Source organism: Medicago truncatula, chromosome 2 (genome assembly GCF_003473485.1).
Source record: "Medicago truncatula cultivar Jemalong A17 chromosome 2, MtrunA17r5.0-ANR, whole genome shotgun sequence".
Classification (NCBI taxonomy): Eukaryota; Viridiplantae; Streptophyta; class Magnoliopsida; order Fabales; family Fabaceae; genus Medicago; species Medicago truncatula.
Genome location: NC_053043.1, coordinates 18042856 through 18066789, shown reverse-complemented (window position 1 = coordinate 18066789; position 23934 = coordinate 18042856). Strand labels below are relative to the sequence as shown.

Sequence of the window (23934 nt, the reverse complement as noted above, 5' to 3'; positions counted from 1 at the left end):
GAATCTTAGAGAACCAGAGTTAGGGATAACGTGGTGGAATAAATGCGCAAAAAAGGAAACCTCAAAAGTATATATTTAAATTGGAGGGGAACACGAAACAACGATTGGAAACAATTTGGAGGTACTCAATTACGATCGAACAATAAGATCTAACACCATTAAATCCAAAAATTCAGATCAAACCTCCTAAAGGAAACGATCCCATCGTTACGTCAGTCAAATGTCACAATGGATACACGCATTGAAACACTCATGAATCAAAGGGATGTAACCCTTGAGATGTTGCTTCAAAAACCCTTTAGACTTCCACATCATCTCTTAGCTATAAGTTTATGAAGGCTAGGGGTTACTGCATTCAAATGAGTTCCCACATCAAGATTGACAAAACCACATTGTAAAAAAAAACAACTTTTTCCACATCAGATAAAAATTCAAAACTTTTCACTTCAACAATCTTAGACCTATTACTCACTACGTGACCAAGGGTATAGGGGCTAGTGTAATGGTATGTGCCTAAAAGGCCCTACCCAATTATATTTTGGGTCTCCCAACACCAAGGCAAGAAGTCCTAATAAAAGGGTCAAGTCAAGGTGCATTGAGGTGACCACTAGGGTTGGGAATAGGCTAGGCCGGCCTACAGAGGCCTACGACCTGGTCTGTTTAAGCCGGGCCTGGCCTAGCCTATTTATTAAAAAGGTCAGGTTAAGGCTCTTTAAAAAGCCTATTTGATAAAATACGCCAGGCTTTGACTTTTAAAAAAGCCTGTTAAGCCTGCTAGGCCGGCCTATCTATACCCATAAGTTAAGCCTAATAGGCCTAATTATTATTATTATATTAATATATATCAAAAAATCATTCCCAATTCCCATTCCTTTGGCTTCTCTTGAATCGCTTCTACTGCCTTTTGAATCGCTGCTACCTTATCGCCGCCGCTGCTACCTTATCACCGCCACCGCCGTATCAGGTTTGAATCGCTGCTACCTTATTTGGATTGGAACTTCATTATTGGATTTTTTTCCCCTTTTATCGCTGCTACCTTTTGAATTCCCTTTTTTTTTTTTTTTTATCGCTGCTACCTTTTGTTCTTTCCCATTTGTTATTGGATTTTTTTCATTGTCTCATATAATAAATTTTTCCCCTTTTTAGTGTTTGTTCTTGTGATTTCCATGCTTGCATGCTTGCATAGAAATAGAATCATGTAATTATGTCATACTTAATTTTTTTTTGTCATAGTAGAGCTTCTAATATTAGGAAAATAGATGGGTAATCAAATTTTTGATCATATTCTTTTTGATATACAAGGTAATAAGCAGAAACTAATAAAATTGATTAATAGTTTTCTACTTAATATAACACATTTTCATTAATGTTTTTACCATGTACAAAAAATGTCTTCTCAAGCAAATGAAGAACCAACTCAAGCAGGAGCAAACACAACTCAAGCAGAAGCAAATGCAACCCAAGAAGAAGAAACTCAAGCTGAACCAATTGTTGGGAGAAAGAGGAAAAAAACAAGTATAATTTGAAAAGATTTCGATGAAAAGGAAATTACTAAAGGTGTGTTTAGAGCTGTTTGTAAACACTGCAAAGCACAATATACTACTGGGACGGTAGGATCCAGCACGAGTCAAATGACCACTTTGTCAGGTCACGTGGTGCATCAGATGATCCAAAATCTTGCACCACTTCAGATCAATGCACAAGACTGGACAACAAACTCTTGCAGTATACTAGGAATAACCTTGTTCCACCTCGAATATCATCAAAGCACCTACATGTTCCACTGCCTTGAAACATAACCAATTCCCAAATAGTTGTCTAGTTGTTCCTATATATAAGGACACGATTTGAACCAGATAGGCGCCACCACTTATCTTTTGTTTAGTTACACAAAATGTAATTGAGTCATTCCTAGTTATAAAGGACTCACTTAAACCAGATAGGCATCCTTGCCTATCGCGGTTGTGTTACTCTAATAGTTTAAATTCACCTTGTGACTAACTATTCTAAAATTAAGGTGAGAAGATAAAAAACAATAAGAAGCCTTACACTAGAACAACTACTATAAATAGGGGACCTCTCCCACAGGTACGATAACATCACATTTTTATCACCTTACTTTTAACCATTTTCTACTTGCTAGTACCCAATCTTACTTACGCGTTAGGTACGCCCCCATATTTTCATATTTATGCTTATACAAATAGCTATAGCTATATTTCAGATTAAATAAATTATCGACCATCTTAATCACTAGTTAGTTGTGCTAAAATTCTTCTTACCTCGTTTGATAAATGTGTCCAAATTTAACCTTTGATTAGCTCAATAGATATTGGTAACCTATTAACCTCACAACGAGCTAACTTATAAATATATTATATTTTTTATTGTACAATATATATTATCTAATCAAGTTCTTTCTATTCTTATTTTCTATATATATTTAGATGGTTGTTATAAATAGTTGTTGATTGTATTCATATTTCATCGTAATACTTTTAGTTTATCAAGGATGAATATCAAACCTTTTATTGTCCTATTATTTCTTTGTGCACTAGTTCTTATAAATGTTGTCGCAATTGAACCATTCAAAGACGAGAATCAAAGTATATCTATAATTTGTATGCGCAATTGCTTTCTTATTTTATTGTACTCAATAAAAAAAACTCTTTGTTGACTTGCAGTTGGTGTAATAGAAGAATCCAAAACAAGAATTGAGATAGATTGGTTTTATGGCATTTTTTGTGGACCACATGGGTACATTTGGGGATGGGGTAAAGAATGGAAAAAGGATATAGAAGGTGGAAAAGGAGAACGGGCACGAGAAGAATATGAACACAATGGAGGTGAAAAAAATGAAGGAATTGAAAGAGACCAAAAAAGTGAAAGAGACGCTGAAAATGAAAACAAAGGTTGGTTAAGTTACTTTACTTTTTGTAAAGGATGGGAGGGACGATACTAGGTAAGAGCAATTAGGGGCTCTGGCTGCACTCCATAACAATGAAAACCACCTACCATTTTTAATAAGAAAATCATTAGCCCATGTAAATGTGTATATAATACATAATCGTTACGTGCGTTACTTATCTACTATCTACTATATATATTAAAGTAAGGTTATTCTTATTACAACATTATACAAGTGGCATCCACTTATGCATCCCACTTTCCTCCAATTCACAAAAAGATTTTTTCACAATAAAAATATATATTAATAATTCCTATAATCTTTTTCTATTCAACAATTTTCTCCTCCAAATAACCGTTCAATCATTCTTAACAAGATATCCATTCAATCTAGAATTGACATCCTCTATTCTATTTCTTTCCAATTTCCTATTAGTAGTTTACTTATTCATATTTTATTTCTTGAATGAAATTGATATACAATCTTTATAGCACTCTAGCCATTTATGACTCAAAGATCACAGAGATTCTTAGAATAAGTATTTAACCTAAAGAACTAGTGGAAATATTCTTGACTCAAGAGAGATAGTTGCAATTGACTCAATAGTTTGATAGGAGTATGGGTATTGCTATATATAGGAAGGAGTGATATGTGCAAGATTTTAGACAAAAACAACGTTGTGATTCTATCCAGTAAAAGTCTAATTCGATTCAGTAATGTGAAAATGGAAAATCTGAAGCTGTCAAAATTTGATACGAATCAAGAATGTTTGATACGATTCAAAAAAATTCAGATGAAGATTGATACGAATCAAGAATGTTTGATACATTTCATTCAGGCAAGAAAAAACTAAAGCTATGAAGATTGATACGAATCAAGAATACTTGGTATGATTCAAAAGTTTCCAAATGAAGATTGATACGAATCAAGAATATTTGAATCGAATCAAAAAGATAAAATGCAAGACCAGAGATAATTGACATAGCCGGAATAAAATTCTTATAACTTGAGCTATATAACTCATATATGAGCGAAGCCAGTTGCATTGGAAAGTTAGCTTATAGTTTTATGATACTCAAAAGTTGTGTAATTTTATATTACTTTAACATTATTTTGTGATATTATGAAGTGGATTGTTATGTTTTACAAATTACTCTGCATCAGTCACAATAGAACCTTTATATCATGAGCTAAGAAACTCCTTTTTGAATGATACCAATTGAGTTTGAAAGAAGATATCTTGTGTTGTGTTCTATTTCAAGTTTGTAGGTCGTCTATTTCTTTTACTTTGCACTTTGAAGATATTGAATAGAACTTTCATGCGGAAATTTTTTCTTCAGTTGCTTACATTTGTTAAACTGCTACGTCTAGGAATTTTTTGTGATTGATAAGTTTATTTGCATGATTCAGTGTATAATTATATTTGTATAATTGAAATTTTGGTATTTAATTGCAAGTTTACTCGATTTGCATACAAAATGGTCCTTGGTGAGCTTCTTTGTTCGAGCAATTCTAAAATCTTCCTTATCATATACAAGTTTCTTTATTCCATTTTTGTTTTATAGACCATTAACTTTATGTTAAAAAAAGAAGGCGGAAGTAGATCCATTTAATACACAATGATTTTATTTTGATTATATTAGTATATTAAATTATTAAACGTATATTAGAGCCATTTAATTCATCATTTCTACTAACATATCATAAATGAATCAGACAGCTATGAAACTTTTTTCTCAAAAGTTTATAGCCTTATCATATCTTCGCTACATTACTAAAGGATGTTTTTCTGAAGATAGGAAATTGGTATTATTTGAAAATTGACGAAACCATGTATAAAGAATGCTAATGGATATTGATAATGATAAAATACTAGTATATTTCTTTGTGGAGAATCTTCATTTTCAAATATTTCTCAAATACATTTTCTATTTAAAGTGTTAATGTTATTGCTTGGTTTGTTTCAATGTAAGACTTGAAGTTATGGTAGATAAGATCTATAGACTAAGTAGAACTTTCTTTGTCATTTTTTCTTTACGTTTCATATGTTTGTTGCTCAATTTTTCAAGGAAGCCTAATCAAAACTTGGGTAGAACATAATTCTCAGTTAAAACTAATTTAGTCACTTCATTTGTTAAAACTAATTTGCATTAGTCTATTATGAAGTCTAAGGTGGACTTATTTTGCAGTTGTGTATTATTTGTTTTTTAGTTTTGTTACATGAATTTGTAAGTGTACTAATACTGTCTCACTCACTCTGGATATTTATAACCAATTGATCAGTTTGATAGCCGATAAAGAGGCTAAATATAGTAACGTAACGCCAAATGTGGTCTATAGAATAATATTTCGTAATTCATGATAACAATTTATGTTTGTGTGGTTTTCCAAAAATATGAATGTCTTGGGGTCACGAGGCACCATGCAAGTGAGAGATATTAAACTTTAACCCAAAATCTTAAGGTAATGAAATTATGGGCCCTCTCATTTATAGTGTTCAATGTCCAATTTTTTAAACAATGTGAAACTTATAACTCACAAGTAAACATGTTAAGAATATTATCATAATATATTAATGTTAATACATATTTATCATATGACTTATTTGACATCAATTTTTTACTAAGGTATAATTTATCGGTGTATTTCTAAGCCAGCAGGACCTGTGCGTCGCACGGGTCGAAAGTTTAGTGATTACTAAGGTATATGAATATGATTATGATTATGACAATACTTATGATAGTTGATAGATAATTGGCAGGTGTACCAATAACTATCGAATTAGTAATAAATATCGTTCCACAAAGACTGTATTAATTCCAATTATAACAAATATGTTATTAGTTTAGGATATATAAAAGTTATTTTGGTTGCCCTGGGCAGTAGATTTGAGTGTAACAAAAGTAAGTAAAAGTTGTTCGAAAGATGATTGGAGATGAATGATTAAGCCGATGAATCCGCTATTGGTTTATATGAGTAGTTTACCTCCCTTTATTCCTAATTACTATTCAATCTTTAAGATAAATTAACTAAGTAGTTTTGATCAATCTCTTGACTCAAACCCTTTCCTAAGTTATAACCTTTTAATCTCTTAAACCGATCCGCGGAAGCGATAAAAGAACGTTAATTCATGTGTCATAATCCTCAATTTTCTATCTCTAGGTTCCTATGTTGAATCAAACAGGATTACTATTTCAGGATTAAAAGTTAGGGTTAATAGTCATTCAATTCCTAATATCAATTCATGTAATTGCAAGAAGCTAGGGTTAATAGTCATACAAAGCAACTATATAAAAAGCAATGAACACAAGTAATTATAAATAAAGACTGAATAACATTAATAATAAAGAGAGTATCAACTACTGATTTATATATTACAATAGGTTCATCATGGCTCAATCAAACTAAGAGTTTAGCTACTCATAGCTAACAATTATAAGCATAAATAAGAGTGAACATACATAAATCCGGACCAACTATGAGTTTGTATGAGATTCAGGGCTAGTTCTTCGGTCTCCAGGTGTCTTCTATGCTCAAAATCGCAATCAAAATCGGTACCCTAATCTTTGGCCGCAGCTGGCTTTATATAGAAAGAATTTTAGGGTTTTAGAAAGCCCACCATTGTGCCACGTTACGATCCAATCGTGGCAAGATGGCTTCATTAATCCTATGTGGCAGCAGACAAAACCTAGCATCGTGGCACGTTGCATATTGCTTTGTGCTACGAAATTTCCAGTGTTGAATCCTTTGTCCCATGTTCTCATATTGTGCCACGATATACTACAAACGTGGCACGATTCTTTACTTTTAGGAATTTTTCATCTTTTTCTCAGTTTCTTCTCTTTGAGCTCTTGTTCCTATTTTGGTTTGATGTCACCATGATTTACAAGCAGTTGTCTCTCTAAATGTGATAAAAACGACATAAACATAGCTAAAAACTAGTGTTGATGCACAGTCATCAATAGTATACAGTTAGAGATCCTAGATTTCCCCCGATCGCTAAAATATGCAGAACAGAATAGTAAAACCTAAATTAGGTTCATGTACAGGCGATTATAAGTTGCCGAGATTGCCTGCAGCCTAGGATAGGTGGAACTCACTGAGACATCCTGTCTCACCCCAATCCCTTTATTTCATTTCAGATAAACAGGTTGCTCGTGATGAAGATTAGCAAGAAGAAGTTGAGTGATTTATGCATACTTTTCATGTGCCAGTATTGGATTCATCAAATGATATATATTATGTACACACTAAGAGTGTGGTTAAACATCAAGATGAAACATGGAGATCCCAACATATTTGACACCTCCATAAACTCCTATCCTTTGTTACCCACTCAAAATTAACATGTTAAAAAAACTATAATTTTTTTAAACATGCCTGCAAAAAGCATTCAAAATTTAAAAGTTTACGGATGTTTAAACAATTTTGGCTTTATCAAAGACTAAAACAACGTGTGAGAGACTTTTTTAGGAATGACAGAGGATCACTACTTTTTATGGGGACAAAAACCAAAAGTTCATAATTTTATAAGGACGAAAAACACATTTAATTGTTAAAAGAATTTAGTTAATTGATAGTTAATTGATATATTATACATAAATGTGTTAAGGGTTAGAATTTAAATTAGTTTTTATTTCAAAAATATATAATACTAGTTATCACATGACATAGATGACTCCAAGAGTCATTTAATATATTAAGCATTAAGGAGATTGAATGCTTTTAAAAATGTATAGGTGGTGTTATGTATGTAATTAGTCGGTTGTGTTTTTAATTATTGATATGCATGACTCCATGAGTCATATTTAATACATGAGAATGATGGAAAAGTAACTCTATAATAAAATTTTAAATTTTTATTTTAAACTTCACAATATATTGGTGGTGTCATACAATCCATCAAATCATCATTTTTACTCGCAATTTATCCTCCATCATTTTGTCTTTTATTTACCTATATTTTTAGTAGTTTACAAAATCCCAAAAATTTGTCCTTGATACTCTTTGAAGAAGTTAAAGAACCCACAAGTTTATAATATATTGGTGGTGTCATACAATCAATCCGCCTTTTATTTACCTTCGTTTTTAGTAGTTCACAAAAATCCAAAAATTTGTACGTAATACTCTTTGAAGAAGTTAAAGAACCTACAACAGAGGCACATTGTTCATTCCTCAGCATAATCACTTGAAGAAAAAAAGGAATGATTGTCGAGAGTTGTTATTTGAATCATTGGGTAACTTTCAAGTTCAACAATAAAGGGAGCCATTCATTTAATTCTTGCGGGCACCAAAAATCTCAAGGTCAATCATGTTTGTTGGTGTGGTGGCGTTGTCGGCATTCATGTTATAATGGTTTGTGCATACATCATTTATCAAATGAATCTAAAAAATAGATTTTTATTTATAATAGTGAATGGAGGGTGTAAGCTGTAAAATAATTTTTGATGTATATTTTATACATAGCCTTTATGTTGTTTGTTTTAATAACAAAATTAACCGAATCATTTTAGCTTTATTAACTAAACCGGTTATTTAGTTGAAGAGCCGTTATTCCTTTGTATCAAGTTGATACAAAGCAATAAAATTACTTCTTCGACGCCATACTCTTTTTATAGGTGAAATATCATCATGAACATGTAACCTCTTAGTGTATTACTATAATGAACAATTTATTTAGGCAAGTTCTATGATACATCCAATAAATTTAGGTGTATCGGTACACCAAATCGTAAAATTAATAATAAATGAGTTGTTTTTTTGAAGAAAAATAATTATTTTCTATCATTGACAACTAAGATAATTAAATTTTATTTACCAAAAGCTTCGACGAAATAAAATTTAATTTTTAAGAATTTTTACTACTCATAACAATGAATATTGATTATTTTTTATGACAAAATGTAAATTTTTTAATATGATCCTTATAAACAATGAAATGATGGTTTTTCTTACGAAATGATGTTTTCTAAAATATAAATATTAACAAATACCTTTTTATTTCATTAAAGTGATCGTTAATTTTAAATTTTGTGAAACAAGAGTACCGGTACACTCAAAATTGTAAGTGTACCATAGAAGTTCCTTTATTTATAGTTAATCCCTTATATTACGTTGTTATAAAGTTTACATTTATTCTTTAATGCCACATGTAGCCTGCAAAATTGAAATTTTTTATAAAACAAGATGAAGCTATCGTTATTTTGTAGCAAACAAGATGCAACATTAAATTTACTCTAATGAAAACCACAGTACTATCATTTTTACTTCTCAAATGAACCATTATTGGTATTTATCAAACCCTTGATCATGAACAACTCTCAAATGGTCAAAAACACTCATCACAATATCTATTTGACTTCTTATTCTTCATTGCTAAGGTTTATCCTTCTCTCTGTACATTACGTTTTTAACATTGTTCTTTGAGTCTAAAACCTTACCACTTTTATATAAGGTTTTGTCACCCATGAGGGATGGAACAAGTCTCATGAACTCTAATCCTTCACTTAGAGTTTATTCAACCATTTTCAATCTTTCCCTATTTAAGAGTATATATTATTATTCCTAAAAATTGTAGTTTTCTTCTATATTAGTATATTCTTATTAATCTTGTTGTGATCCTTTGTTGAAGATTTAATCATACGTTGTATCCAAGATGGAATTGGAAGCTCAAGTTCATTCTCTGAGGGGTAATTCCTTTGTGACTCAAGGTGATTACTTTGATTGTCGGCATATATCATGCAACCCTTTTGTACTTTTGCATGTCGCATAAGGGATCTTATGGAGATGAGAAAGGATATGAGAGCTTGAGTGCACCAAATGAGCCATGTTCTTCTTAAGTTTTGCCTTGCGTGGAATCAAGGGTCTATTTATTGGGGGAAAATATCAAGAGAATGTGATGAGTGAATGTGTTCATGTGATATTGTATCATTCATCATAGATTGTCTGAGAGGTCATACATGATTTCTTGGAACAAACCAAGTGTGATAGTAATTGCGAAGAATACCTTTATTCATTATTTCTAAAATGAAAAATGTTAATCAATGTCTCTGAAGCACTGGTTAAAAAGGCTAAAGAAGAAATTTTAAGTTGAAAAAAAGCACATTTTAAACTTTTGATGTATTGGTTTTTCGTTTACCTTATCCATGTGCACAATCCTGCCTTCAAACATGCCTTATATGAAGATAGATACTTCGATTATAGGTGTTATAAACCTGAACACGAGTATAATATTGAGTTGTTAAGTTTCACATGTCTTTGACTTCTTCCGACACTACCGCAACCTGTGTGAAGCTTAGTGGACTTCAGAAAAATCTTCTTATCTCTTATTTAAATATATTGGATTCAACTATTGTAGATTCAACTTAAAAAGAATTTGGCTTATCCTACTTTTGATTGCTTGTCGTTCTCGACTGACAACTTACTATTTCAATCTCAAATGTAAAAAAAAAAGTTGGTCAAAAAAAATTAACGTATTTGGTCCAAAATTTGTACCAAATATATCAACTTTCTTTGATCAATTTTTGTTTATATTTGAGATCAAATAATTGAAACATTCTTACTCTTGTATTAAAGATACATGTTAATAAACTTAAAAGAATATAAATTTCACATTGAAAAGAACCATTTTACGTCTGAATACATGAGTTTTGAGACAAATAATTTATTTTTTTGGTCATGTAGCCTAGCGGCCAAATTTCACTTTATAAAATGAATAAGTGGGGTGTATGGGGTTTGAACCCCAACCTTTACATATAATAATACATTGTCCTACCAACTGAACTATGTTCACAGGATATTTTGAGACAAATTCCTACCTTAAAAAGAGAATGTTACAAAGAAGATGTCCATAACATTTTTCATAAAAATAAAAACAAGATTTGCATGGCGCGTGTAAGATATGCGCGTGGGAGAGACATAAACAGTGAGGGGGCGGCTGTGAGCTAAGCTAAGCTGAGTGATGAAAACGAAGACCCAAAGTTTAGGGAACTGTGTCCATGGCCCACTCACAATATTACTCTAAACCAAAAAAAAAAAAAAAAACTAGTTTTTTTATGACTTGTGAATGAATAATATTGATGGTAGAGTAGTAGAGTTTGGTGCTGGTTGTTACTCTCTGTATTTATTGTAACACCTGTTTCTTTTTGTCTCACCAAAAAAAAAAAGATGATTCTAGAGTGTGAAAAAAATAGCTTCATTGAGAATACAACATTTATATAAGTGGGTTGGTTTGGGTTTCAATAGAGGAAACATGCCCAATTTCAACCCAACAAGTACAACACTTCTAACTAGTTTACTTGTCTTTCTTCTTCATACATATCCTTCTTGCCAGATCCCAAAGGTACTCTCTCTCCTATCCTCTTTACCTTTTTTCCTTTTTTGTTTTTTTTTTATTATGCTTTTTATATTTTATTTTTCATTTATAATTGTTTTTTTCCTTTTAGCATGATTTAAGGTTAAATTTTGGTGTTTTTTATTTGCATGTGGAGTTTGTGGTTGTTAGTTGAGATCACACTAACTTGACTTCAGATTTGAAAAGGTTGTTTTTTTGTCTGTTTTGTTTTTTGAGGTAAAACTGTTTCTGTTAACCAATTCTTGTATGAATGAACCAGTTCTTTTGTGTTTGTTTTTTGGCATGTGTTTGTTTTTATAATAATGTTTTTATTTGTAGTTTTTATAAGCAAAAGAGCAAAATTAATTTATTTAGTTTCGTTAAGATCAATGAGAAGTGAAAGGATAATCATAAATAATCTAAATTTGGGGGCTTTGATGTCATTAATAAACTTAAAGTTTCAATATTTTACTACTTGGTTTTTCAAAGATCTAAACAGAATATTGAACTCAAGTTTCAAGGCAGAGATTTGAGTTTGATGATCCATTTTATATGGTTGGTGCCTTAGTTTTTTGTGATCCCTTTGTAAGATTTTGAGAATTGTAGGATAGTATTATTTTAATGTGACATTTCATAATTTAACAAATAATTTGATGAAAAATCACTATAAGGACAAGAATGCATGTGCAATTTGAATGGATTAATATGAATATTGTTATGGAGTAAAAAATTTAGCCAACTAAATTTGAAAGGATTGCAAACTGAATTAAGCTAACTCAAAATTAGCCAAGCATGCATGGTTTGTTTTCCTATTACAATGTTGAGGAGATGGATGCATTCTGTAATTTTTTTAATTTTTTTTTTTTAATTTAGCACTATAGGATTTTTGAATGTAATATTGATATCTATAGTTTAAGGGGTTTGTCTTATTGATTTGTGTTATATGATTTTTGACAACGTTTCATTCTATGTATGTCCGAAACGAGTATTGTTCTACATGGTTGTTTTAGTCTCCATGGCCTAATTTATGTTTTCTAAGAAATTGTAGCGAAGAAAGTAGAATATTATCTTTTGACATGAGAGCAGCTAAGCTAATTCTCATTGTTACGATTTTCATGTTTAAAAAGTTTTATTGTTTGGTTTTTGTCGATTGATTCTACATCGAATATGTTGCTTGCTGACTCTCCTATCACTGTTTCTCAAGTATGCTGGTGGGTCGAGCTGTGTCATTAGCTTCATTTTCGATCCTTGTTAGTATACTGAAAAAACCCGATTAAGGATACCTTTACTCTTTCAGTATAGATATGTTGATAATTTGGTGTTTTATGGCACCTACACGCGAAAAAGCTTTTGTTATATTACCTCCCTTCACATCCTTTAGAAACAAATATTTTGTGTTGTAGTTTCTTAGTCTTGTAAATATGTCCTTTCGTGTTCCTCTTATGCTTTTACATAACTTTCTTTTATGTTTGTGATATTCCTGCCTTCAAATCTATCTTATACAGAATCATTCTCTCAGGTCAAGATCTAAATTTTAAGTAATGGCTGTGTTGTTGAAGGTTACATGAAGCCTTTTCTCTCTTTGAATCATCCTGATACCGAGTTCAATTGCTCACAAGTTGATCATAATCAGTCAATGGTATGTAAAACTTCTGTATTTGGATTTGTTCGCTTCCATTTTTAGTAACCAAGCAGTTATTGTCGTCCGTTTTCAGGCTCAGACTCATGCTCATTATCCTTATAGTGATCCAATTTTCGCTGGTTCGTTAGTTGCTTACGCACCGCATGCTGTTGTAAGTGTTTTGTCTAGTAATATATATCTCTTCATGAATGCGCTATTAGCACTTTTTGATGCTTGGTTTTGTCGAAATGAAATGTTTGTTTTTTAATGTTTTAGAATCAACCCCAAATGTTGCCTCAAATGATGGGATTAGCATCCACCAGAGTTGCATTACCACTTGATCTTGCACAAGATGGGCCCATTTATGTCAATGCAAAACAATACCATGGTATACTGAGAAGGCGACAGTCACGAGCTAAACTTGAGGCACAGAACAAACTCATCAAAAATCGTAAAGTATGTTCCATGCTTTGAACTCTACTTTTTTTATTCAGGACCTGATAGCATATAAACTAGTAGCAAAGTTTCTGATTTTATTCAACTTTTTATAATGTGTTGCACCGTTTTATTTTTTTAATTGTTTACTCCGTTTGATTTGATGCAGCCATATCTTCACGAATCTCGCCACAAACATGCTTTGAATAGAGTTAGAGGATCTGGTGGCCGATTTCTAAGCACCAAGCAGCTTTCAGAGTCTAATGCAGAATTTGTCACTGGTTCACATTCTGGCCCTGGCAACAATTATCAAAAGGAAGATACTTCAGAGATGGAAAGTCATCATTCCTCAAAAACCAGAGATAACATATCTTCCATCACAAGTTGTTCCGATCGGACATGTTTTTCCGGCAACAGTTTCAGTTTTAGGCAGCCAGAGCACATGTTTCTCGGAAACTCTCCAAACATGGGGGGAGGAGCACCACAATGCAGTGGAGGACTCACATTTGGCGGAACAAAACAACGTGCTTCTGTTGTCCGGTGATAGTTTCACCGAACAGGCAAATCATCCTTGGCTTAATCACTTCGGTTTCGGTGTTTTCATGGTAATTGGTCACTTATTTTGTGCTTTTCATGTGTTCTTGTGAATTACTCTTTTTGAGAGAAACTTCAAAGTGTGTGCATTAGCACTTGGAACCTTTTTATTACTTTCACAAGTATTTTAAAATTGGTATTGCTTACACTTGTCTTTTGGACTGGATTGGAATAGTTTCTGCATGAAACTTTTTTTGGTTTGTGATCAATATATAATTTGCTTTGGTTTGAGCTTGGTTTAAAGTAGTAGGTGATGGTGCCAAGACACAATATGAGTATTGGATACATGTATACAGTACAGTATTTGATACGATAAGTTTCTGATACGTTGATATGTGCATCTATCTTTCTTTACAAAAATACTTGAGGCACAAAAATGGTGGAAAAGAGATTCAAAAAGCATAAAGCTAAATAAATAAGAAGATTGTTAATTTCATTTAAATAATATTTGTTTTTTTTTTTGTTGCTTTTAATCTTACATATATCTATCCACATGCAATGCCATACGATGGAATCAATGCAGTGTATGCAATGATTTTTTTGATGGCAGTGTATGCAATCATATCTGCATACAAATTCATAAAAGAAATTAATATAAATATTAATCAAAATTAGCGCATGTTACATAGCAATATATAGATATTGAGTTTTGCTGTTCCCACATATAGTATGGCTGTGCCATACCAGTAATTTACGCAAATACCCTCTCGGCAGTTAACTGCCGAGGTTTTTAGGAAACCGGCGGCAGTTAACTACCGAGGAATTCCTCGGTAGTTAACTGCCGAGGAAAATGTTTCATCCGATGAAACAGCTACCTGCTCCCCCTGCACACTATTTTTCATCACCTTCATTTCCAACCTCATTTCAATCCCAAAATCCATTTTTTCTATAATCAATTTTTGATCCAAAATCATTCAAGCATCAAGCATAGGAGGTATCAACACACTATTGACGTAAAAAAACAGGTATTGTGCGTTTTATTTGAGTCATTTTTTGGGTGTTTTAGGGGTATCTACGTCAGTTACGTAGAACCCTGTCATGGGAATCCTCGGCAGTTAACTGCCGAGGAAAACTTCGGTTGTTTAGTGCCGAGGAAAACCTCGGTAGCTAGGTACCGAGGAACTCTTGGTGAAAATTTTCACCACGAAAAAATGGCAGCCACTGCCAAATTTTCAAAAAATTTTTTCTTTTGTTTTTTTTTGTTTTTTTTGTTTTGATTTATTATGGCATTGATGTTTATGCATTACTTAGTTGTTAATTCATATTTATGTGTTGTTTAATTATAGTAATGGTAAAGAATGCGAAAGATGTTCCGGGAGAGACAAAAGAAAATTTTGTCGAAAATTCCGGAGATGTCAAACCGCCTAATTTTGAAGCGAAAACAAACATAGATGAAGCTTCAAAGTATGTTGGCGGCTCCAGTGTACTCCCACTTCAACCCCACGAGGTCGACACGGCTAAGTTTTTTTCAGACGACGTTAAGTCGAAAAATAGAGATGAATTGCTTGAGTGGGTGCGCCGACAAGCAAATAAGGCGGGATTTACCATTGTCACACAAAGATCAAGCTTGATCAATCCAATGTTCCGGCTAGTGTGTGAAAGGAGTGGAAGTCACATAGTTCCGAAAAAAAACCGAAGCATGCGAACACGGGCTCAAGAAAATACGGTTGCTTATTCATGATTAGTGGATATCAAAGTAAGCAAACAAAGGAATGGGGATTGAACATTCTTAATGGAGTTCACAACCATCCCATGGAGCCGGCTTTAGAAGGACACATTCTTGCCGGTAGATTAAAGGAGGACGACAAGAAGATCGTACGTGACTTGACCAAGAGCAAGATGCTTCCAAGAAATATTTTGATACACTTGAAGAACCAGAGACCACATTGCATGACAAATGTGAAGCAAGTGTACAATGAACGTCAACAAATATGGAAGGAAAATAGGGGTGACAAGAAGCCGTTGCAATTTCTAATCTCGAAGTTGGAGGAGCACAACTATACTTATTACTCAAGAACACAACTTGAAAGTAATACTATTGAAGATATTTTTTGGGCTCATCCAACATCCATTAAATTGTTTAACAATTTTCCAACGGTTTTGGTTATGGACTCCACGTACAAGAGCAACATGTATAGGATGCCAATGTTTGAGGTAGTTGGGGTGACTTCAACCGATTTGACATATTCGGTTGGGTTTGGATTTATGACACATGAGAAAGAAGAAAACTTTGTTTGGGTTTTAACAATGTTGCGTAAACTTCTTTCGTCAAAGATGAATATGCCTAAGGTGATTGTTACCGATAGGGATATGTCTTTGATGAAAGCGGTTGCACATGTTTTTCCGAAAAGTTATGCATTGAATTGTTTTTTTCATGTGCAAGCTAATGTTAAACAAAGGTGTGTCTTGAATTGTAAATATCCTTTGGGCTTTAAAAAGGATGGGAAAGAGGTGAGCAATCGGGATGTGGTGAAGAAGATAATGAACGCATGGAAAGCTATGGTTGAATCTCCCAATCAACAATTATATGCAAATGCATTAGTGGAGTTCAAAGATTCATGTAGTGATTTCCCAATTTTTGTAGATTATGCCATGACCACCTTGGATGAAGTGAAGGACAAAATTGTGAGGGCATGGACAGACCATGTGTTGCATCTTGGTTGCAGGACCACAAACAGGGTCGAATCGGCCCATGCTTTGTTGAAGAAATACTTGGACAATAGTGTGGGTGATTTGGGTACTTGTTGGGAGAAAATACATCACATGTTGTTGCTCCAGTTGACCGCTATACAAACATCCTTTGGTCAAAATGTTTGCGTGTTGGAACATAGATTCAAAGATGTCACTTTGTACTCGGGGTTAGGTGGTCATGTGTCTAGAAATGTTTTGGACAACATTGCTTTGGAAGAAAAACGTTGTAGGGAAACATTGTGCATGGACAATGACATTTGTGGTTGTGTTCAAAGGACATCTTATGGACTACCATGTGCATGTGAAATTGCTACAAAACTCCTTCAAGAGAAGCCAATTTTATTGGATGAGATATACCACCATTGGCTTCGGTTATCTATGGGTGAACAAAGTAATGAAGATGCTTTTTGTGTCGAGGTTGAGTTGAAGGCTATTGTAGAGCGTCTAAAGAAACTCCCTTTCCAAATGAAGCTTGAGGTCAAAGAGGGTTTGCGGCAATTGGCATTTCCTGAAACCACCTTGATGTCTCCACCACCACGAAAAGTACCAACCAAGGGAGCAAAGAAAAAAGTCGACATTGCGAGGTCTAAAGGAAAAATTACATCGACTAGTCGGATCCCTTCTTCTTGGGAGGTTGTTGATTCCCAAAATCCGGATAGCCAACCGTCACCATCACCAACTACATCATCATATAAAAGGAAAAAAGGTGCTCGTCTTGGTAAAACATCACTTTCCCCACTTCCACCACCTACTCGGTATCCAAAGCCTAAAGCTATCCCGATTATGCGTCCTATTGATTATATGCCACGCTTCATGCTTCCATTTATGGTGGAAGACAATATATTATATATGTATGTTCGTTCCATATGTAATTGCATTGAATGTAAGTAGGGATTTAATTTAATGATGTGTAATGAGTAGTTTAATTATGGACACTTTGTAATGTTTTGATGAATTTCAAACGTCTGTTTAATTTTAACCAAATGTCGGTTTAATTTAATTATGAACAATTGTAAAAGATATTGTATTTATCTTCATTATGTCCGAGTTTCAATCATACATATGAATTATATTACCTTTGGAAATGCTTTGGTTTAATTACAGGTAAAAACTGGCCGAAAAAATGGCTTGGAAATACTTAGAATTATGCAGAACCTGCTGTCTGCATAATCAAATTTCCTCGCCAGTTAACTACCGAGGTTTTCCTCGGCAGTTAACTGCCGCCGGTTTCCTAAAAACCTCGGTAGCAAACTGCCGAAGGGTATTTTGGTATTTTACTCGTGTGGCACAACCAAACAACATGTGGGAACAGCAATACTCATATATATTTGACAATGTTACATAGCAATATGAATCGCTAAGAACTAAGACTATGTTTGGATTGATGGAGAGTGATGGAATGGAATGGAACCATGTTTCATTTTTGGTTTTATGAAATATGAATGGAATTGAATGGAATGGAGTGTGATGGAATCCATTCTATCCAATACCACTCATTAAGCCAAATTTTCATCCCTCCAATTTGGGGTGTATCCGATGGAATGGAATACATTAATAAAACAATGACAATTTGAACAACTTTTTTGCTATAACTTTTGGGACAACCTTGTTGTGATATCTTTTCATTGGTCAAAAACAATGCAGAGAGAAAAAGGAAGAGAGAATAAAAAGATAATGTGAGTATGAGAGAGAAAGTTGTACAAAAGTTGTACACAAATGGTTGTACAAATATCATTTTTTTTTTTTTTAAAGAAATGATACTTGTACAACCATTTTGTACAACTTTCTCTCTCATTCCACATTACATTTTTTATTTTATCTCTCTATTACTTTGATTTTCGTGCCAATACATATTTTTCTTTGTAAAAACAAGGTTGTCTATTTAGTTGTCAAACAAATAGATGTTCAAATAACACTACTCTTTCTAGTCTCGTTTCTACTGCCACTTCTTTTAATTAATATATCCATTCAATCATAAATCTCTTACATCTTGTTTCCTGAGTGTTTTCTAGCTTTTCAATAATTGATCTAATTTTACTATAATTAAGCCTATGAAGTTTAAGCTACCAAATGAAAATACAACTATTGTATATTATGTAGGAACCATTATTATGCAGCACAACATTTTCAATTCTAACTAACCAGTACTATATCATTTGTTGTTGTTTATAGCATAAATATGTATTGACTTTGAAACTCCTGAATGAAGTTGCTCGTTAAAAAAAAAAGATTTTCGTAAAAATATATTGAATTTATGGTGTTACTCATGTTTATTTTGTACTCATTTATTCTGGTGTTATTTGATACTAAAATAACCATATATTGATTGAATTGAGCTGACAATTCAACAAATTGATATTTTAAACTAAAGGGTAAAAATGAAATAAAAAAGTTATGACACTTCCCGTTCCGTCCACTTTTCAAACAATGGAATGGGAAATTAGTTCCATTCCGTCATAAAATATCCAAACAATAGAATGTAATTTTTATTCCATTCCACTTCATTTCGTTCCTTTCCGTTAATTCTGGCTTATCCAAACAGAGCCTAGCATATGAAGAAACATTGGTAGTTACAAGCACAAACTTGCTTCAAGGTGTAATATAAAGGTGAAAACATAGTTAAGAATGATTTGGTTTAACCACGTGCTCCTAAAATTTTGTACAACCTCTCGTCCCATTTATAATTAATTATTTTTTAACCACATTTATAAGTAACTATTTCCTTTTCAAAATATTTAAATAATTCATTTAACTCACATAAGCCCATCAATCACAAGAGTCTACTGAATGCACAAATAATTAAGGTAGATAATTAATTATTCACGTAAAGAACATTTTTCTTTTATCTTCAACTGTTAGCAATGCTCTAGGTGTCTCTTTCCTTAGGGCGTAATATTTTTCTTTTTCTTTTTCTCTCATGTGACAAAAATATATTACAGAATATAAATAATTTTCTTAAGAAATGAAGTTTGTGTATGCGTGAATGTATGTCTGTGATGCAAAGATATGTTAAAATAATTAATTAATACAAAAAAAATAAAATTAAAAGAATATAATCTTGCAAAAACAAGTAAAACAATTAAAAACAAATATATTATCTAAATTTATAATAACATAAGATCTATATTTTGTCCAAGGACAATTAGGATGAGATAAAACTAGAACAAAATTATCTTTATATACCTAAGATAAGATATTTATGTGAATTTCGGTGGGTTAGTCCATACAAATCTTTATTCTGAGTTAAAATGGGATCTTCGCAAGTAGATGGTTTGGTTAGTCCATACAAATCTTTATTCTGAGTTTAAATGGGATCTTCGCAAGTAGATGGTTTGGTTGGACCGTTCAAATTAATCGGTTTTTATACCGGATACCAAATTAAAAAAAAATAAAAAAAATATTTATGTGAATTTACATGTTTGCATCCAAAAATTTATCCCCTTTTGTTCTTTGACCAAAAAATGTATTCCCTTTTCATTAATAAATGGGTTGAGAAAAATTAAAACCCACTTCCTTTAAAAAAAATTGAAATTCACTTACACTTATTTAATCTAGAAATTGATAGTATATGTATAACCATTTTGAGACAAAATTCAATAAAAGTCTTTAGTATTCTTTTAAAATTAGTGAAGACAAGAGGGTATGATTGTTATTTCCATTTAATTTAATCGCAACAAAAAAATCTCATATTTCCTTTTACCCTTTACCCTGCTTTTTACCCAAAATCCCTCACACTGTTCAACTTCCCTCATTTGACTGTTTTGTTGCATCATATTGTCAAAGACATTTTCTTCATATCCGTTGAGATAAGAACACCACACCGTATAAAATCCTATGGAGCTATCTTCTTCAAAATATAAAGTTTTTGCTTCTTTTTATTTATAATTTCATTCCAATTTAATTCTTTTCAATTTCTCCATGAATATTGGTGTTGATTAGTAAAGAACATGCACTAATTTGATTATCAAAATGATACTGTCGAAAAAATAATCATTAAAATGTCAAAGATGCTTTGTACCAAAAACAAATGCCTAAGAGGCTGAGATATTCTTAGTTGGTCACGGGACCAACAGATTGCAATTTGGTCACAGCCAATCAACATAAGTTTGATCAATCCAATGGTGCGACTACTGTGTGAAAGGAGTGAAGCTCACAAAGTGCCAAAAAAAATCGAAGCATGAGTCAACGGGCTCAAGACAATGTGGGTTCATGTTCAAGGTTAGTGGATATCTTAGTAGACAAACAAAGGAATGGAGATTGAACATTCTTCATGAAGTTCGCAACCATGCGATGGAGCCGGCTTTAGAAGGACACATGCTTGCTGGTAGATTAAAGGAGGATGATAAGAAGATTGTACGTGACTTGACCAAGAGCAAGGTGCTTCCAAGAAATATTTTGATAAATTTGAAGAGCAAAAGACAACATTGCATGCCAAATATCAAGCAAGTATACAATGAACGTCAACAAATATGGAAGTCAAATAGAGGTGACAAGACGATGTTGTAGTTTCTAATCTCAAAGTTGGAGGAGCACAACTGTGTTTATTTCTCAAGAACACAAAGTGAAAGTACTACTATTGAAGATATCTTTTAGGCTCATCCAACATCCGTTACGTTGTTTAACAATATTCCAATGGTTTTGGTTATGGACTCCACCTACAAAACCAACATGTACAAGATGCCAATGTTTGAGATAGTTGGGGTCACCTCGACCGATTTGACATATTTGGTTGGCTTTGGATTTGTGACACATGAGAAAGAGGAAAACTTTGTGTGGTTTTTACAAATGATGCGTAAACTTCTTACGTCAAAGATGAATATGCCTAGGGTGGCTGTGTTTGACAGAGATATGTCTTTTATGAATGCGGTTGCAAATGTTCTCCCTGAAAGTTATGCAATGAATTGTTACTTTCATGTGCAAAAAAATGTTAAACAAAGGTGCATCTTAGACTGTAGATATCCTTTGGGAAAAAAGAATGGGAAGGAGGTGAAACATGGTGATGTAGTGAAGAAGATAACGAGCACATGGAAAACTATTGTTGAATCGCCCACTCAAGAGTTATATGCAAATGCATTATTGGAGTTCCAAGATGTTTGTAGTGATTTCCCAATTTTCCTAACCTATGCCATGACCACCTTGGATGAAGTGAAGGCATGGACAGACCATGTGTTGCATCTTGATTGCAGAACGACCAACCGGGTAGAATCGGCTCATGCTTTAGTAAAGAAATATTTGGACAATAATGTGGGTGATTTGGGTACTTTTTGGGAGAAAATACATGATATGTTGGTGATTCAATTAACTGCGATACAAACATCATTTGGTCAGAGTGTTATCGTATTGGAACATAGATTCAAAGATGTCACTTTGTACTCTTGGTTAGGGTGTTATGTGTCAAGATATGTTTTGGACAACATTGCTTTGGAAGAGGAACATTGTTGGGGAACATTGTGTATGGACAAGGAAATTTGTGGTTGTGTTCAAATGATATGGTACGAGCTACCATGTGCATGCTTTATTGCTACTAAAATCCGTGAAGACAAACCTATTTTATTGGATGAGATACACCATCATTGACATAGGTTATGTATGGGCCAAGAAAGTAATGAAGATGGTTTTTCTGTCGAGGATGAGTGGAATGGTATTCAGGAACGTCTCAAGAAAGTCCCTTACCAAATGAAGCTTGAAATGAAAGAGGTTTTGTGGCAGTTGGCATTTCCTGACACCGCCATGTTTTCTCCACCACCATGAAAAGTATCAACCACAGGAGCCAAGAAAAAAGTGGATATTGCGAGGTCAAGAGCAAAAGTGACATCGACTAAAAAAACAGGTGCTCGTCTTGGTAAAACATCATGTTCCCCACTTCCACCACCTACTCGGTTTCCAAAGCCTATTCTGATTCCAAAGCCAATTCCGGTTCCAATGTCTATTCCGATTTTGAGCCTTATTGATTATATGCTAAAGTTCATGGTTCCATTTATTGAAAAAGTGGTGGATGTTATAGGTGATGGACATTGTGGATTTCGGGCTATAGACGAGTTCATGGGATTGCCAACACCTTATACATACTCCCCACCAAAGAAATATGTTGAAAGTCACTCAGCCACTAAGGACAATCAATCTTAGGAATGAGAGCAATAAATGTAAAATGTATACCTTTCATTAGTCTACCATTACGATGAAAATCAATTATAAATCTCAATATCATCCTTCATATCGAACCAAAAATCTTTAATAAAACCAAAATGAATGGCAGCCGGCCTAGAACTCTTAAAACAATCACAATCTCACACCGCGACTTTCACCAATAACTCTTAAAACCAAAATAATTTTGCCTATTTTGGAATTATGCTACGAATTTGAGTCGTTGATGGTGAATAAAATCGCAAAATTCTGGATTTTAGGTTTTAAGTCGGAATTTTAACAACAATGATTATTATTAGTATTGAAGCCCGCCCTAGTTTTTCAATGACAGAAACTTCATCTTCTCTCTAAACTTTCTTTCTCATTCGGTCGTCGAAGAGAGGTGGTTTTAGGTCATTTTTTGCCCTAAAATCACCTCTCTGCATCTTTTTTCCTATTTTCTTTCAATCTTAATAAGTGGTTTTCACACAAATCAAGTTTTCTATTGTGTTTTTGTGATTTCGTCGTCTAATTGAGGCGTTGTTTTGTTAGTCTTGTGCGGCGTTTGATTTCGTGCCTTTTCAGGTGTTCGTTTAGTTTCTATTGAAAGATCGACATCACAAATTCAATCAATGATTTGGACGTCAACGTTGCACATCCGGAACCATAGGTATTTCGGTGACTTAAATTTTATCATATTATTTGTAGGCATTTTGCCATTGTATGTATGCTATTAACTTGGATGTTGTGAGTTTGTTCGCATATTCATCCGTTACGTTTGTAGCGATGTTAGTATCTGATGTAATAATACTCTCTCAATTTGAATGAATGATTATCGTTTTGTTTTTGTAAAAACAACAACAATGATTATTATTATTAAATTTGCTACTGTCGTCTGATTTTGGAGCCAACAGAACAACTTTATTTATTTTCATTTCATATATTATTATTGTTTTATTCTCAATAAGTAACAGATGAAAGATTGCAGTAGTAAAAGTAAAAAACTTTAAGTCTAATAACGTGCTACATGAGGACATACCAATAACACAACAAAAATAATGGTTCTGCAATGATTTTCAGTAAAGAAAAAGTTGAACAATAATTGATGACTTTAGCAAAAAGTGACTGTGGGAGGAAAAATGAGGTAGTGCAATAATTGTGTGACTGGTCCACACGGCTATAGGAGAATGAGAAGGAAGTTTCGCCACTGATGTTAAATGCATACTCATA

General features: G+C 33.1%; 1 long non-coding RNA gene and 1 pseudogene across 1 annotated transcript; both read left to right on the top strand.

The window, feature by feature from the left end:
• Positions 1-2429: 2429 nt before the first annotated feature.
• Positions 2430-3135, top strand: LOC25486469 (uncharacterized). The gene is made up of 2 exons (XR_003009341.2): positions 2430-2606; positions 2685-3135. It is a non-coding gene; the product is annotated as an uncharacterized lncRNA (long non-coding RNA).
• A 7871-nt stretch (positions 3136-11006) lies between these two features.
• On the top strand, positions 11007-14206 carry LOC25486468 (nuclear transcription factor Y subunit A-4-like; annotated as a pseudogene).
• The last annotated feature ends 9728 nt before the right edge of the window (positions 14207-23934 follow it).